This window comes from Mastigoproctus giganteus, chromosome 7 (genome assembly GCF_048544385.1).
Source record: "Mastigoproctus giganteus isolate SK-2022 chromosome 7, ASM4854438v1, whole genome shotgun sequence".
In the NCBI taxonomy this organism is placed as follows: domain Eukaryota; kingdom Metazoa; phylum Arthropoda; class Arachnida; order Uropygi; family Thelyphonidae; genus Mastigoproctus; species Mastigoproctus giganteus.
The window spans coordinates 146103037-146121685 of record NC_143581.1 but is presented as its reverse complement, the minus strand read 5'-3'; the positions used below and the strand labels follow the sequence as shown (position 1 = coordinate 146121685).

At 37.2% G+C, this 18649-nt stretch overlaps 1 long non-coding RNA gene across 1 annotated transcript in view; it reads right to left on the bottom strand.

The window, feature by feature from the left end:
• The window catches only part of LOC150083248 (uncharacterized), a 120372-nt gene that overhangs the window by 99479 nt on the left and 2244 nt on the right, over positions 1-18649 (bottom strand). The window lies entirely within an intron of this gene.

Sequence of the window (18649 nt, the reverse complement as noted above, 5' to 3'; positions counted from 1 at the left end):
AGGGAATGACCATCGCATATCCCGGAGCAATATGGCCTTAGTTGCTAATGCTCCTAAAAACCAAATAACAACAAACAACAAGCTTTCGTTTATTAAGCCTAATGAGTTAAGCCTAATAATTGAATCGAAGCTTTCATTTATTAGGCCTAACTCGTTTCAACAGATCACCACGTGTACAACTGGTATCATAACCACAGTATCGTATACTTTTGGCATAAATCTGAAGCACTCACGTTTGCTGGAAGTTACAGATGGCTAGCCAAACCCTACACAGGTCTGGAAGAGTAGTCTACATTCGAAATGTACTTACTTAACCGTGCACGTGGAGAACCACGTACTTCGCGAAGTTCTTCGACTTCTCTCTGGTCATTTGATTTTGTTAGGCAACTAAAGTTTAATTTAAGCATTGCTTCATTATAGGTACTGGCCATCTGAAACCACCTTATCGCTCTCTTGACCACTTTCTTCAGGCACGAAAGCCAAGGAGTAGACGAACTAAAGAACATAGCTCCTGGCTTTACGAGCCATCATAGGCGGAGATTGGAAGTCGAGGTTACGAAAGTTAATTCCCGAGACACGACAAAAACGACCCTTCTGCCTCTACTATGCGTTCGCTCCTTCTACTTGCACGTGAATTGATTTTCTTTGTGTGTGTGGGAGCGAGGCCAATATGGTAAGGAGTGATGCCAATAGTAAGCTTTGCTATAAGTTAACAAAAAAAAAGTTTTTTTTTTTTTTTGAAGTTTCCGTGTACTTCTTTCATTTAGTTCGAAAAAGTTTATTAAAATGCATTACTGTGGTGTAGTTTGGGGATCCAGTTCAGTGTTCTGCTTATTGTAGAGTTGTTTCTTACATGCTCGCTGGAAGCAACAAATATTCTTGGTTTCACGTAGCAACACAGTGCTCACTGGAAGAAACAATTATCTGTTCGGAAGACTTAATATTATTGAGCGAGGCAAAAACCAAGTAAGATATTCGTTTTTCGCTAAGCCTAAATTAAACAGTTTCTCTAGGAGCGCCTATAAAATAAAGGATTCAGTTGTAATGCGATATTCATTTTATTTCTATCTACAGTAATGAAAGGAGTTAATATTTTTTTGTTCTTAACGTGGATACACCTGTTAAAGTGACAGTTTCTTCCTATTTAGGGAAAACAGCAAAACATTTTCATTTTTTAAGACCATTTTAAAGCAGTCAAGTTGCATATGATGGTTAGTGCAAATTGTGCTAAGGCTGAGAGGCTTATACAGTGTCTGCAGACTATTTGTCGGATGAAAAACTTGTTAATTTGTTAAAAAAAAGTCCTCGCAAATCTCGGCTAACACATAGCAAAAGTTCTTACGGTTTCAAAAGAAAGTTTATCTTTTCTGTCGACGGGAATCGAACCCAAAATTCACCGGAAGGATTTCAAGTGGCGTAACCACTCAACCATCACACAGAACGCCCTTGTCACCACTTGATGTTATTTAAACAAACTGAAGAAAGCAGATTGCCAAGTGCGGGTATTCCAAATAATTTTACATAATCTGGAGTGGATTCTTTCCACTTACCTCTGTTTATTTTTTCTTCTCCTTTTATTCGTCTTCTTTATTCGCCCGTCAAGCTCGATGGATTATCTTTAATGATCCTCTGATTACTCTAATACTTCTCAGACACACACACAATGCCAGAAATGATCGCCAATCGTCCATCTATGATATGAAAATACCACGAAGCGTCCTTTGAATGCGGCACTCTATCTGTGTTAAGTTTGAAATGCCACGTGCCGACGTAATAAAACGAGCTCAAGTACAGAATACAAGAAAGGCACGAGAGACAAAAAAAAAAGAAAGAAAAAACATATAAAGGCTATCAAAGAATAAAAATGTCGACAGGAGCTCGTTTCTCGAAGACATCCCATTTGCCTTAGTCCACAGAGGACGCCATTAGAAGTAAGAAAAACACAGACATGTCCAAGAAGGAGGCAAACAAAAGTGTACACATTAATAACGATGAGCACTTGAGCGAACGGCATTCAAACCGGCCCGTGGCTCAATAAATCGTCTTATTATTGCCTCTATAACTGATGCGTCTAACGACTGGGACCCGCTGAAGAATGGAGAAAAATTATCTAATAATGCGTCGTAAATGTTGGTATCTGGCGAAATTTATGGAAAACAAAGAGTAAAAGCAGCCTCTAACTACAAGTCGATGGTCTGATATGACGATAGCGGGCTCGCTTTAAAGGGTGCAGCAGCACTGCTGAGAACTGTAAATTACAAGATTAAAAGAACGAATATTTTCCTCAGAAGCTAATATTTAATAAAGATATCGAGTAGAAGACACACGCACGCGCACGCACACAAGTCGCCATTACGATAATACTCGAGATTCACCGATAATGTGCGCCCAGAGAACACTCTTCCCCCCAAATATCTTCCTAACTTAAAAATATTGCCACCAGACGTCAGCACTAGCGTAATATGAGTCGTGGAGGTACTCGAAGCAAGAAATATTGCCGCCCATAATTATAACGAAGCCGTAATGAAAGAGTTTTCTTAAAAAATACTTGGCTGTTTAGCGATATCATCTAAGAAAGTCTCGCTAAACTATTTTTACTTGATAAAATCTCGAGACTGCGTTTATTATTATGGTTTGTCCTCCCCTGCTTCAAAGAGCTCGTGGAAGAAAGGTAGTTTGGAAGTTTACGGACGTCGTAAAACTCGTGCGATTAACTTTTCTGTAGCGAATAGATTATGACGTTGCTTCTGGACTTCGATGGAAGTTTTAATTGAACATTTTTAATGGGCAGCGTTAACTTTGCTTAAAGTAATATTACGCGCAAATGGGAGTAAATTATGTTTATTAAATGTCCGATTTGAATAGTTTTCTGCGAACAGTCATTCGAAACGTGCCAGAGTTTATTTAAGTGCCGTCCCATTATACCAGAGTTGGAGTTGAGGCGAACGAGATGCATCTGACATGCTTGGAGTCAGCGCCGGACCAAGGTATTTGGGCGCCCCGGGAAGAGAGATTTTTAGGCCCCCATTTATTAAGTATACTGTATACATATTTTGCTTCATTGTCCTTCTGTTTTTGACGCCTCGGGCAAGGGCCCTACTAGCCAGTACCTTAATCCAGCCCTGATTGGAATGCATCAACACTAGTGTGATCAACGCGCTCGTGACTAGTTAGAATTTGGAGTAGGTCGTATTACGATTACTCTAGGTTAATTCGTCAGTGATGTTAATAGAGTGATTACATTAAAGTCCTACACCCTGAGCTGAAATCTGTTAACTCAACCCCGCTCAAGAATTAGTTGGAAACACTGCGCATGTTCAAAAAGTGGCTGCATTGAAGCATTTCAAAATTCTCTCCTGTTCACGCTTTATGTTCTGTGGTTTCCTTAATCATAGTTATTTGCATATTTATCTACGCGACATCAAGGCACGCAAATAATTTTATCATGTAGTTTAGAGAAAGGTAGATAAGACAATACAGGTTTCCTGATTACACAATGTTTACAAGGCAATGAAAATTGTTTTAATTTCCGTGTGGTTTTCTGCATGAACATGAGGATAATTACAACTGACACTTATACAGGTTTATCTGCTTTTGGAGAGGTGAAAACCCCACATTTGCGATTCCCCAACTTAAACACGAGTGAAAAGGCCAGTAATCAGTCCAATTTAAGACGGGATTCGAACTCAGGCCTTCACAAAGGGAAACAAAATTCATCATTTAACAGTAATTAAGTTTTTATATTAGACATTTAAAACTTTGTTAGGGAATTCTTGTAAACACGAGATAATTATTTATTATTTTTTAAAATAAAATTAATCGGTTAAATTCAGAACAGGGTGCGCACTTCAATATGCTAACGTATCGGAGTATATAACGCTGAAGTATAAACTTTAATAATGTTCTGTTTATTTGTTAACTGAAAATTCTGCATAAAACTATTCTCTCTCTCAATCACTCCCGTGCTTTTTCTCTCTCTCAAATGCAACAGACGCTATACAGACACGCACGCTAATTTAAGCAACAAATTGTTTTGATAATTTCCCTGTCTGGCAGGTTTGGTACGCCACCTCCTTTTAAACAAAGCGAAGTCAAATCACACAAAAAAAAAGAAAGAAAAGAAGAAAAAAAAACAAGAAAAGCTATTTACCTGAACATGGCTAATTACCATATTGCCGTTTGCCCGAGAATCTGTTTTATCTTACGGTGGTGTCTTTAATGATCCATTGAAATAGCGAGTCTTGGTCAAACAACACGAGAGGGTTGACTGTGTGTGCTGCACGAGTGCTGGTATCCATTAGGGCGGTACCACTGCAACGTGGACACAACCACATCAGTAGGGTGGGCGGGAGAACATATGTAGCGATGAATGACAATTTTTCTTAGCGGCACAGCCCCTTATTGAAGGCCCAAAATGCCACACGAATAAACGGGAAGTCCTTAGAAAGAGTGAAAACGCTGCTACACGGAAAGAACGTGCGGCAGTTCGCTCACGTAGATCCTTTCGTGCAGGAAGAAGACGACTTCGTATCAGTGACAGAAATAGAACCAATTTATTGGGTTTAAAGATTACATCGTTGAAATATTGCTACCACTGCTCTGTACTTTTATATAAATGATGAGTTAAAATCTGCGACAGCAAGAATTAATGGATGTATCGGAACCGCAAATTTGCTGCCGGTTTTTCGCTCATTTTAACCAACAGCGCTTTTTAAATATTAATTCTTAGAGGAGAAACAACATGCATGTTAAACCATTGTTTAAACCTCATTGTTTTAACCCATTGTTTAAACTCATGAAGTTTAAACCTCATTGTTTTAACCCATTGTTTAAACTCATGAAGTTTAAACCTCATTGTTTTAACCATTGTTTAAACCTAATTGTTTAAACTCATGAAGTTTAAACCTCATTTCTTAACCATTGTTTAAACCTCATTGTTTAAACTCATGAAGTTTTAACCATTGTTTAAACCTCATTGTTTAGTTTTTCATTGTTAGAGTTTTGCGTAATTACAATAATTACAAATGATATAACTTGATTTTTATTTACAAAGGTTTTGAGTGACCGGATACTTTTCTTTGAATTTTTAAAAAAAACATATTTGTACGAGAATGTTACTGTAATAGGGGAGTCGATGAAACTGTTAAAATGCGAAGTTATTTAAGCTAAAATTTAATTAATTTGATTCAAATAAATGTAATTTGATGTTTTTTTTTATAATTTTTATTTTACAAAAGAAAAATAAATTGGATTACCGGAAAGGCTTCAACATACGTTGAGGGGATCCCTATGGTTCTCCAAAGGGCTGGTGTTCCCCAAATATTCTGTAATAATAATAATTTTTTAAAATTTAATTTACACATCACTGTTTTTTAAATATATTTGTATTCCGCGAAAAAATTTAATTTGGAAAGGGTCTTGCTGCCGAAAAGCTTGCACAGCTGGTGTACGGGATGCTTTCAGTTGCATATGTATCGCAAAGCGAGATATATCTGGTGGTGCTAAATAATAATAAATGAATTATTCGGTACTGAGGAAGAGACAGAGCTGAGTGATGGAGAGAGTCGTAAACCCGTTGGAATTTATTTATGGAGTGAAAGTTATGGTTAATGGAAGTTTGCAGAAATTCTTACTCAAACTTTCTTCCAGAGTAATCGCTGTCGGGTGGCAAATATATGAAGAGGAAAATCTCCTTACGAGACAACCAACCAAGCGCCGAAGCAAGTGCACACTTCGTCACAGTCAGATGAAACAATCTATAAGGCTGCCGAAGAGGGTCGTTTCTTCTTGCTCTTTCGCTTTTCTTGACGGTGCATCATCTCTCCCTATCCCGACTAGTCTCCTTACCCCTTGAGGATCAGAAATGATTACGTCACGTTTGCTTCTGCCCCCTAGTGATAAGCGCAATTCCGAACTATCACACCTGCCACTTCACTGATTGCTCCTTATCAATCAGGGATCGACTGGTCGATCGAATTACCCATCTAGTGGTGACCATTTGGTATAACTCCCCCCCTTTCCCCCTTTCACCTCTTTGGTAGTTTTTCTTGCTTTCCTTCTATCGCTTAGCGTTGGTATTTTCTTCAACGATCTCTCTGTCTCCCCTTTCCCCAATCCAAGCGAATAAAATCAAAATAACGAGAATAGAAATCCATTCCGTCTTTCTCTCCAAAATACTCCAGTCTTCGGATTCTAAGAACTTATTTGTAAACCCTATTTACACCGGAAATGTCCTAAAATATCAAAAATTATGGAGTCTACACTCTGGTTGATTGTTTTTCCACTCTTGGTAATAATTAAACTTTCGGATTTCGGTGTTTTCTTTATTATCAAGTAATTTCTATCTCCCTATTTCTACCCTTTCGTTCCTTCAGCGTCATCAGACCACGGTCAGTTTATTTTTGTGTGTTCCCAGAAATCTTTGCACAAAGCCCAGCAACTTGTATAGAAGTTCAGGCTGCTATCAGCTTGACTAATTTCTCCTTTCAATGTTCTGTGTGCTTTCACTTTTCCTGTTTAATGATATGACTACAAAAAAAGGTGGTTAATTTTTTTTTCTTCCCATCTTTCTTCTTAGAAAAACTTTCTATTTTATTTACTATCTGTTGTTTGGCTCTTTCCACGCTTCTTGTAATTAATTCTCTTCAAGATATATCGCTCCTTTCATTTAGTAATTATTCATTGCTGCTTTTCCTTCTTTTTGCCTTGGCGGTGATTATAACGGAACCTTACAACGCTTAGAAGAAACGATCGTGGATTTTCATTTGTGGATATTTCTGTGTATCTGTGTGCACACATTGCTCATTCAAGTAACTTTGTTTTCGGTGTATTAATATCCAGTATTCGCTTCTTTTTGTCCGTGCAGAGGAAAATGAGATGTTTCTTATTTTTAGGAATTTACAGAGAAGACGAGAATAATTGATAAAAGCAACGTGAGATCCTAGAAATCATCATTTAGACAGCCCAAGTTCAATTTTCAAAGGACAGCTTTTCTATAAATTTTTAAAGCTTTAATTGCAGTAGATCTTCCCCCTTTTTAAATTCCATGACATTCCCTTAGCATTCGCATTGTAGTCTGTAGAAAATATACTTTTAAACAATTCATTAATACCAACGCAGATAAATATTCATCAAAATTTCTAAGAGTTTTGAGATTTCTTAAGCTTTAGAGACTTTTAAGATATTTAATAATACAACTGAACGTCTGCTTTATAATATGGTAATTCTCAGAATAGCACTTCTAAGCTGTATACGAACTATTCCTAGTCTTGTGTCAAGATATTCTTAAGACTTTGAAAGGTTTTAAAGACGTTTATTAAGACCAATCGAACTTTCAATTTTGTAACAAGTTATTATTATTTTTTTTTTTTAAACAATCCGCTATCAGCAGAGTCAAAAACCATGATACCATCGGCTGAGACCAAGTAACTCAACCATGTTATTAAAAAGACCCATAAAATTCCTCGCGTCATTGTAGAATCTATGTGGAGGCAACTAAGACACTGAGGTGTTTGCGTTGTCTATAAATTGAGTGAATTCTATGGTTTGCCTGTTTTTCTAGACGAAAAATCCGAGTTTCTGAATGAAACTAAGGTTTTTCATCCAGGAAAACACGGATCATCGGAAGAAAACCGCGCAAACACGCCAGAAACCAATTAACTGGGCCCTAGTGTGAAAATAAATCCCATTAAAGTTGTTTCAGGACTCGAACCCATTCATTTTCCACCATGTGTGTAAGGATAGAGATTATAGTCACTCCATTTATTGTGAGAATAAATGTACTCAACTTATAATTTGTCTGTATATTCTAATTCGAGTTGCGAATGTGGGTGGTGCTTCAAGGAAATCGATTTCAGTCTTGAGAATAAAAGAAAATCTCCTTCAGAAACTAATATTCAACGCCACACCGATTTCCTTAATTGTGACGCTTCTTTATTTTTTTATAAAATGGCTTCCTTCGTTTAGTTATACCAACACGAGTGCCAATAGCTGTTTGAAACGAGAACGAAGAGCTGGAAGCTGCTTTAGGCAGCATAACCGGATACTGTAAAGATCTGCTTAATAAACCGAAATTATAGTAATGATTTTACTGTCTAGAAATATAGCTGAGAAATTAAAGTGGAATTTATGAACTCTTCAAGTTTGATGGTATAATTCACCTCACTACGTAAACAGATATTTTCATATCTATTTACATGGCGTAACTTGTTTAAATGTTATCTATTTGGTAGTTTGCATGTTTAATATACCAATTTCTAATGTAGAAGTCGTGAAGATGCTACAAGTTCATTACTTAAATTACCAGCGTGTAACCAGAGATAAATGAATTAACGGGCTAAGATTAATCAAAGCATTCTGGTGTTATGATGCAACGTATTAGCAAGTGTTGCATCTTTCTCGGCCTATTTAAGAGTGACTAATAACAAGTACTTAGTCCATTCAGCAGGTTTTAACACCACAAGTGACTGTAGTTGCATTCGGATATTTTTAATTACCTTAGGAATAGAAACTTCCCAAGATCCCAAAGTTTCTAATATTGTCTAAAGTAGACCAAAATTCTACAAAAATCCGAAAGAATAGCGTATCTTTTCGATATTCCATAAATCCGTCATAATGCAGATTTAATATTTTCTAAGGAATTCATTATGGTCATAAAATAGGCTTATTCTACAAGTGAAAAAAATCTCTGATTAAAAGTATACATTCATAAAATGAAATGTTTTGAAATGTTACTCAATTACTATTCAATCTCTTTTAAGTATTCGTATTTTAATTGTTTATGAATATAACACCAATTTAAATTATGCTGCACTAATAGATAAAATATTTCTCTGAAAATCTGTGTAATAGTGAGCTATTACGCAATTTTAAATGTCTGTCATAGGAACAATGAGGTATTTAAGCGATTTTGAATTATTGGTATTCAAGCTGAAAGCGGTTTCATGTATGGCGAGAGAAACTGGGTTCGAACCTTACCCGAGTCATTAGGGAGATTCCTCTGGGTTTTTCTTCAGTTTTCATATCAACAAACGAACGTGGGCATTTTACCAAATATAAAACACCACCGGAACTGTGTATAAGTAAACGCAATATAGGGCAACCCTGCTATTGTAGAGTTCCAGGAAAACATCAATAAATTCACGAGGGACCTAATGCTTAGATTGGAAATGGGAGGAACGCATTAAACAGCGAAATGTCGGTTCTAAGATGAGTATTTATTTATTTATTTTTGAGAAGTAGCTCGTGTAATTTTTTTTTCTTTTTTTTTTCCGGCAAGGGACAACGTGATATGAAAATGTATTAGCCGCCCAGTCTTTTTTTTTTCTCTTTTATTTCCGTAGTATGGTTGCTCTGCATATTCTTTCGTGGCTGCTCTCCCTGCTTCATTACACATTTCAGTGCCCTACCCGCTTTCACACAACAGAAAAAAAAAAAATAATAAAAATAAAAAGCCCCGTTCACTGCAGAAAATTCTTTTGAACCTCTGCATAGTGTCTTTATCTTCGTGCACCCAAACCTGACCTCTTCTCATTTATCACTCGCTTCTTTATCAGCTGAGATTTCTAATTCATTTGTCTCCGTCTTCTTCCACGAACGTTCTCCACTTCCCCTCAATTTTTAATAATTACCCTGTTTTCAATAATTTTTTTAAGCTCATTTACTCACTCGGTCGCTATTAGTCGTACACTTGCGCTTCTGCTTTTTATCCGATCCCTAAAACTGTCACGACCACTTTGCCACGTGCAGAAAAGCTGCATAAAAAGACCGTGTACAAGCCTATTCATTCAATCAAAGCGTTACCACCAGCTGAACGAAGAAAAAAGAGCGATAAAAACGGCACTAATCTAGAGGATTAAGTGGAAAGTTTTAAACTCCTGCATGAAAATCCTTTCTTGAAGCAGCAACGTAATCAATCAAATACAAAATCTGTTAACCTCTAAGTACTAGTCATTAAAGGAAAAAATAATACAAAACAGTGGAGCATTGATGACAAGCGAAAGAGTAATGGGCCAGGATGAGGCTTAGGATGATTGGTAATATATGAGAGCGTACAACAAAGAGAGAATATCACTATCCAAGGGCTATGTGTTCACGGTGCTAAGCCAGCCGAACCCTAGCTGTCATTAACTGTCTACCAAATAGTGATGGATGCACTCATTGGATATATTTTAGCTTCGTCTATTAATAACGAAGGTACACCGACAGTTAATTTGCTATACTTTGACAACAACGCTCTCTATTTTGCTAACTACTCTCGAAAATGGAAAGCCCGAAGAGATAAAAAAAAAGTAAACCTCGCATTATTGAAGCAAAATGGTTGATGAGTGGCTCAGACACCTATTATTGCTCGACGCCGATTTTCATTGGTTTTATAATAATCGTTGATTACTCCCCTGTCAAATTTAAGGTGAGCTTAATCCTTAGACACAATCTATTGACACGGAGAAAAACTGGCAAATATGATTGGCAGAAACATTTGCTTACGTCAACTGTGGACCCCGATTGCACTACTTGTTCGTGTCAGGATGAGTGATTGTGTTAATCCGCCCTTTTCTGAAAGGTGAAGTTTTATTATTGCTTTATATCTTATCCTTTAATTTCTTAGCTCGAGGTCATTATCTGTTATTGGGAGAATCTGAGGAAAATTACTCACGGATGGACAGATAAAAAACGAACACACTGCTTCTGACTGATCTGATTCATGGAAGCGGCCATATTTTTAAGGTTGCTACAGCAACACCACCTGTGGGAAGACTCACTGGCATAAAAAGAGGCAGAAGGCATGTACGCAAACGGTGTACAACCGACAATGCTGTAGAACAAATTCAGCTTTATAAAAAAAAGAATGTGGACCTGCTGGAGTGGCATCTGTATTTCCCGGAAGAATTCAGCATAGAAAGAATCAGTAATATTCAAACTGAAATAACTAACTCTACATCTAGACTAGCATATCAAATTTTAGATCTTAATAGAAGTTAAAGAAGATTTTGTAAAATACTTAGATTGGGAAATTTTATATTTAAAATCTAATTGTTTTGTATCCTTTTTTAACACTGTACCGCTACCCTTTCATACTGAGGCCACGAACTTTTCAAATGCACCTCGTAATATCAATAGAAACTTGGCTAAGTTTTTGACACGTTGGCTTGTCACAGTGTATATGTGAGGTCACGCTTTGACGTCATGGTATGCGACGTTCCAGGAATGCCTCTAGGCACATTCTGAGTACATGAAGCACTTTTACTGCAAGCAGCCTTGTTCGATTACAATGGTTCCAATACAGGCTCAAGTGGGCACTTTGTTAGGTACATCTACTCTTTCATGAAATAGAGCGTCCCTTCAGTAATGGCATCACGTGTTCGTACAATGCGATATAAAGCAGGTGGGCAGATACTTAAAAAAATCGTATGTGCGCAATTCACTGCAAGAATGGGCAAAGCAAAATATTTAAGGGGCTTTAAACGTGGCATGGTGGTTGGTGTCAGACATAAGTATCTCGGAAACTGCAACTTGCTGGTGTTCTCAGGTCACTCAAACAACAACCATGGTAACCAAGGAGGCATTTCAGAACGTACAGTTTGTTGTGCCTTGTCCCGGATGTGATATTGGAGCAGACGACCAAATATGGTCACTCTTTTGTCCGAAAAAAAAAAAAAAAAAAAATCAAAGCAGGTACGGCTACATTGGGCTCAGAAACTAACAATAGGCAGTGGAGTATTGGAAATATCTTGCATAGTCCAACGAATCTCAGTTTCTGCTATTTTACACTGATGGAATGACCAGAATATGAAAAAAAAAGAACAAATATATGAACCCATCCTACCAGATGTCAATAATGCAGGTTGGTGGTGACGGTGTAATTGTGTGGAGAGCGTCTTCGTGGTGCTCGTTGGCACCCATGCTACTAGTGAAGCAATATTTTGAATGTTACAGGTTATATGAGAATTATTTTTCGACCAGGCGCATCTCTTCTTGGATGCAGTGTATCCATCTGCGAATGTGTTCTGCTAAGAAGATCATGTGTCATGTCACATGGCCAGAATTGTACAGAACTGATCCCAGGAACATGACAGTGAATTCATCCTACTGCAGTTACCTCCCCAGCCATCAGATCTCAATCCAATTGAGCACCTGTGGGATGAGGTTGAACGTGTTCCTCCGAGTAGAGATGGGCAACCAACTGAAGTTAATCTGTGGAATGAAATTGAGTCAATACGAACCAACTGTTTTGGACACCTAGTTGACTTCATTCGAAGACGAATCCAAACTGTTCTGTTGAAAGAGATACTAAACGAGTAGGAATTGTAATTCATGAATCGCTGAAACAAACACAGGGAAATTATAATATAGAATTGGAAAGAATATTGCGTATAAAACTGAAATTAGAAAAGAAAACATCGAACATTTTAAGAATATATTGCCCAGAAGATGAAAAACCTGAAAAAGAAAGAGATAAATTGTATAATTTAACTTATAACAAATAAGAGAAATAATAATAATGAATTAGTAATAACATTGGGAAAATATAAATGCCCGAATAGGAAATAAAATAAAACCGGGAATATGTGAACAGTTTAATGAACGTACAATGAACCAAAATCGAAATAAATTATTACAAATTTGTAATAATTTATTTTATTATGAATAAATAATTAGCACTACTCTTTTTTTTTTGTTTAAACATAAAGATCAACGTAAAATAACATGGACAGTAAATCAGTAATCGATTACATAATCAATAAAAGAAATATAAAACCCGATTATAAACATAAAACACGTCACTGAAATTGTATATAAAGGTATATCAGAAGAATGAAATAAAATTAGAGAATTGAGTGTACAGCCAGCATTTAGGAAAATGGATCACGTGTAGATGATATTTATGATAAAGCAAATAATAGAAAAGTTATTAGAGTACAATAAACCAAGTAATGTCTTTTATAGATTTAACAAAAGGCTTTGATAAGGATAAAGCTGAGCAAAGTTCCTCAACAAATAATCAATATTGCAATTTGAGATATGTACAGCCAATAAGGGCATAATAAAAACAGAGAAGAAGGAAATCCAGAAGAAATAAAAATAAAGGGAGTAAGGAGAGCCGTTAATTCCTCCTTCTTTAGTCGGCTAATGGATGAATTAATAAAATAAAATAAAGATATTATAATATAAAAATATACAATCGGCCATTCAGATGATGATGCAATACTAATTGGCAGTAAATGAAAACTAATCTTAAAGAATGCTACATAAGTTTAATGAGAAATCAAAAGAGTATAATAACCCTAAGAAAAACAGAGTAAAAACAGCAAGAGAACCAGCCAGAGGTAAATTAGAATTAGAAGGAAAATGATAGTAACAAGTAATGCATTTTAACTATCTCGGAATAGCTCAAGAAGCAGAAGAATAGAATCAAATTAGAATAAATAAATGGAGATGAGAAACTATAGAAATTAAAGAAAATAACTAATAAAACATATAAATAAGATGAAGAATAACGGACGGACAAAGACATTAAAGAAATGGAGATTCATTGGCAAAAGAAGATCAAGAAGAAGAAGATGGAAAGGTGAGCTATCTTAAACCCAAAAAAGCTGAATGCTTAATGGGAAAAGAAGTTCGTTTCTCTGGTTGTCTGGCTGTTTCAGGGTATTTCTCAAAAGGATCATATAAATGAAATTGCGATGGCAAAGGCGGTTGAATTTAATTGCTATGTAAACTGAGATTTCATATATTTAGAATTTGGTTTCTTGTTTAAGATCGAAATAACAGAACACCACTGGAAACTTTCCATCCAATAAATCCATTAATGCAATTCAAAGTTGGCTTTGAACCATTTTTTTCGCAGTGGAACTCACACGGATGCCTACAACATCCACAAGACTAACCACATGGTAGAACTATCCGACGACGATGCGAAAGATACGAAGAACCCATGACAGCAGAATATCTTTCATCTGATTGATTATCAGACCGAGTGACCTCATTTTACTGATTAATGCCTGATGGAAGACTATATCAAAAACGCACGATAAATCAGGACTCGAAATTTAACGCACTTGGCCTATGAGCTCCAGTCCACTGCCATGACAGAGCAATCAGTCCAAGAGTGGAAAGTGATGGATGCAACTGAAAATTTCCTCTAAAAAATGAACGCATTAGAAAATTAACGAAGATGTAAACTTTATGATAAAACTTCTGACCTTGATAATTAAAAACAAATAACTTGAATGCAATTTTACGAATAGAAACCAGCGCTCTTCAAATGGTAGTTTATTGTAAATCAATTACCATTCAATTATTGAATAAACTGGATACACCTGGCCACTTTTAAAGCTGGACAGTTTAAGAATAATTTGGAGCAGTTTTAATCAAACTGTAGGGTGCTCCACAGTAGTGGGGGTAAGAAATATTTCAAGAGGCACGGCATGGCTACACACAGCTATTTTTATGCGCAAGCAAGAGAACTTGAAACTCAATCTTTCTCTCTCTCGGCAATTATGTGAAAACAGTCTGAGCTCTTGCTAGGGAAACAAGGGGGTATCGCTTAAGAAAGTAAAGCTTAACTTAAAGATATTTCTTATAACAACAGTGAACGTCACCACCCATTTTCTATTTGCAACATCTCTCGCCTTTTTCAAAGTACTGATTTATTAAGTGGGCCAGCAAAGCGAGTAATAAAGTCTAATTTCTTATGAGTTTGATCAATGATGCTATTATCGGAAAAAGTAATACCCAGATCTTGAATAAAAGTCACTTGACTGATCAATTGAATTTTAATTAAGTGATCAACTTAGCCTAGTTTTTATCGTGTTATTTGTTCATTCTAGAGTTATTTTTATATGCCTGGTAGGCAAAGATTGGACGAGATGACTGGGAGTGTGTGATTCTGATAGCAAGTAAAATATCTGCTGTCTGCATAAAAAAGAAGATGCAACCTTTGAAAAGGAGATTGGGGCTTGGACATTAAGGGGTTGAAATCAGTAATAAAACTGATTTTAATAAATAAATAAGTGTTATTTCCTGATGTATATGATGTTTATTAAATATTAATGGTCCTAGGGATGAACCCTGTGGGACTCCAGCTAAAAGAGTATCTATAAGTGAAAGTAGGATAATACAAGTCTTTTACGTGGTACTGACCTTCCAGATCAGTGGATCCATCACTACGAATTATCCCAGTTTATTGTTACAAATAAATAGCGTTTCTGTTCAAAGTGAGGGATCTGAAATACGGTATCTCCCAACTGTTGTATTAGCGGAAGCTGTCCCTGTGATGTGGTAATAATCGCAAAGCAACGTTGTTAGTGGGGTAACCGCATTAAATTACAAATAAAACGTACTATTTTAAAATATAGTACAACACTGAAGCAATAATTCGTAATAATAATCACGCAATATGAGAAACCAACATCTATGTAAAGGCCTCTTATTTCAGCAGCATGTTTTGGATTACTGTGGTATTTTTGAAAAATACGCACAAGTGTTGCAACTGGAACGAGTTTCAGTCATTTTAAGTATTCACTGAAGAAGTTTAAGGCACATTTAAAATAGACATTTACGACATCTAACGAATTAGGTTGGAGCTTCAGTAAATGAGTCCTTAGAGAAGAAAACAGACAGAAGAGAAGAGAGAGAGCTTGAGGAGTCGGGATCACTAGAGTCACTGCAACCGTTGAGTTCAACAAACTACGTAAAATTCCATCTACAACAGTGTCTGCAATGTCACCGTGTCTTGTAAGAGGTAGGGCGACACGGTGCCACTGACAGAGGTCAGCAGACAAACATAAGGATACGACACCAAGAAAGCGTCGAGAGAAAGGAAGTGGTGGCTGTAAAGAAAATCCTCGCATCTCTAATTTCTCGCTTCTAATTAAAAGGAACAATAGTAATTACCATAATTAATATCGTCTTAAGGAACGTTTCTCGGGCTCTTTCTTGAAATGCCTGTCCTTTCTTAATTAATAGTGCAGGATCTTCTTTATTAAAATCTTAACCCTCTTGCCTCCGACGGTTTAAGAAAACGCCGGAGCAACCTACCGCTAAAATTCGAGGCAGCGGGGGTCACGCTACTGTAACCGTGCTGGGACACACCGGTCGTCATTAGCAAAGTGGAAAAATGAGGGCACGTGACCAGGAATGGTTGTTCTGGCGAGAGCGATTCGGCATGCGTCTGGAATGAATGACTTTTAATGCTGGTCTACTTGGATGGCAAGGGGCAGCGAGGGCACGGCAAGGTAGCGTTTAACGAACCAAGACTCCGGATGGAAGCCGTAATGAAAGAATAACAATTAAAAGAAAAGTGGTCGGGTGCTAATGAGAAGGAATAGCTTGCTTAAGTGTCTGTTCTGATGGGAGTAATTTGATAAGATTGCTGTTTGCGCATCTGCCTAATGCTCCGACTCATATCGCATTGGAAAGGAAGAGGCGATAGGAGTAGATAAGAAATGGATCGGAGGTGGAGGGTGTATATTTATATTCCATATCGCAACTCTAAGAGCAGTTGATTGCATATGCCAGAGGTGGGGAGAGAGGGAGCGCAGCGTTACTGCTATTTTCTGTCTTGTATCAATGGCATTAAAAAAATACTGCGGATTCGGCCCACAGCAATTCGCCCTGAAGGCATCGCGAACCCCTAAAAAGAAGCCAGTTGATTGCTGTGGATGCCACTGACGCTGAGGTGGTGGCAAATAGTGACTTCCTTCTGGAATTGTGTGGAGTGAAACGTTATGTGCAATATCTCATCAGCCTGATCTTTTGATTGCAGACATAAACATCCAGGAGTGAATCACCAAGTGAATCTTTGGTGTTGTTTTGGACATCTTTTAGAAATATTTTGGTGTGTCGTTTATTACTACTTATTAAAAAGAAATGCGAAAAAATCTGCATTTAAAATTCATGTTATAGATAGCCGTTTATAAAATGCGTCCAAGTTATTATACTCAATTTCACTTTTAAATCCTGCGTGTGTTTTGTGGGTTGATTTATTAATGATGAACGTCACTTACGGAGAATTTGGTTACAAACTGATTACAACTAGCCAACACGATGGCTAGTTGTAATCAGTTTGCCCCCGAGAACTAAAACGCTGTTTTTAACCAATTTTTATGCGTAGATTTCGAAAATCATCGTGATCACGTCACAGTTATTAAATAAAGAGGAAGTTACTTTTTACCAAAATATGCTGCATAATCTAGCCAGTAATGTATGACACTGATTTATTTTAACAGATATAAACTGATTCTCTTAATTTTAGCAATCGATTCTGGCCTCTGTTTTCTTGTGATAAACATAATCAGACTTCTGGTTCTTAGGTTCAAATTCCGATGCAACAATTTACAATTCGAAGAGAGCACACTTTGCGTTTTTGGTGAGGATTTTTGTAGGCTGTGCCAAGATTTTCCGATTTTCCAGGAATTAACTGATCGTGACATACTATAATATTATTTATGCTATAAATATAAACGTATATATATTTTTTTACACTTGCATTACAAATTTGAATTATACGCACAGTATATATCCCTTTATTTGAACATTAAAAGTTGGTACTCACCCTAAAGATATTTTAGGGTGATTTTCGGAATAAGCGCGTGCCCCATTCTCACGATGACGTGTAACTGTTGGCACCTGTATTTTCATTGCATCGGTATGACAAAAAATGTTTTGTTGGCAGACCGTTAAGAATACTCAAGAAATATTAATCAATAAGTTAGCTGATATTGTATTCAGTGTTTTTTAAACAATGAATTAATTTGGGTTGTTTAGATCTACGCCAAGGCAACTTATACCAAGAGGCACAACATATTCTAAAGCCCGATCGTTAGAGGGATGAAAAGTGTTGGGGAAAACCATATATGGCCTAACTCTTCCCTAGATCCGCGGTAATCAGTACCTAAAAAGCTTCAAATGGTTTCAGACCACGAAAGAGTAGATCTGCATTACAAGCACTTTGCCCCGGTGAACGAATGACCTCCTAACGAGGAGTCAACGAACTCCGAAAAATAGGCAGTTTCCCTTTTGAGAAATTATATCGTTGACGTCCAAAAACGCCATTAAATAACTTGAGCACGTGCCCCATCCTCATGATGACGTGTAACTGTTGGCACGTGTAACGTGCCAACAGTTACACGTCATCGTGAGTTACACGTCAACAATATTCGAAGTAAATTTAGTGAATTAGAATGGCGAAGTTCATAATTTCATAAGCTCGTAATCGAAGATAGTGTCACTTCGGGGATTCCGGAATAGGGAGGAAAGCGAAATGACGCAGTTACGGGCGGAACAGCCAGTGTAACGCTCCTGTGACTCTTCACGCGCGTTGCCTTTCCATAAACGAATATAAGCCTCTTTTAAGCCTCGGAGATATTAGCGTTCTCTTGCAATTTCCTTCCCACCCCATCTGGTCTCAACAGAAAGTGACTGACTGAGTTATGCGTGTTACCGGACAATCCTTCTTTGTCCCCCCCACCCAGCCCCCCATCCTGCAAAGTTGACTGCAGTCGAGAATCTGCGCTCTCTGAACCCGATGCTGCAAGCGATTGTTTCTCGTACAAGAAAGTGGCCTGGGCATTTCCAGCCGCCGCTGATTGATGCTCTCGTCGAACCAGGCTTGATCCGGCAATCGGACAAGTGTAGTGACGCGTGCAGC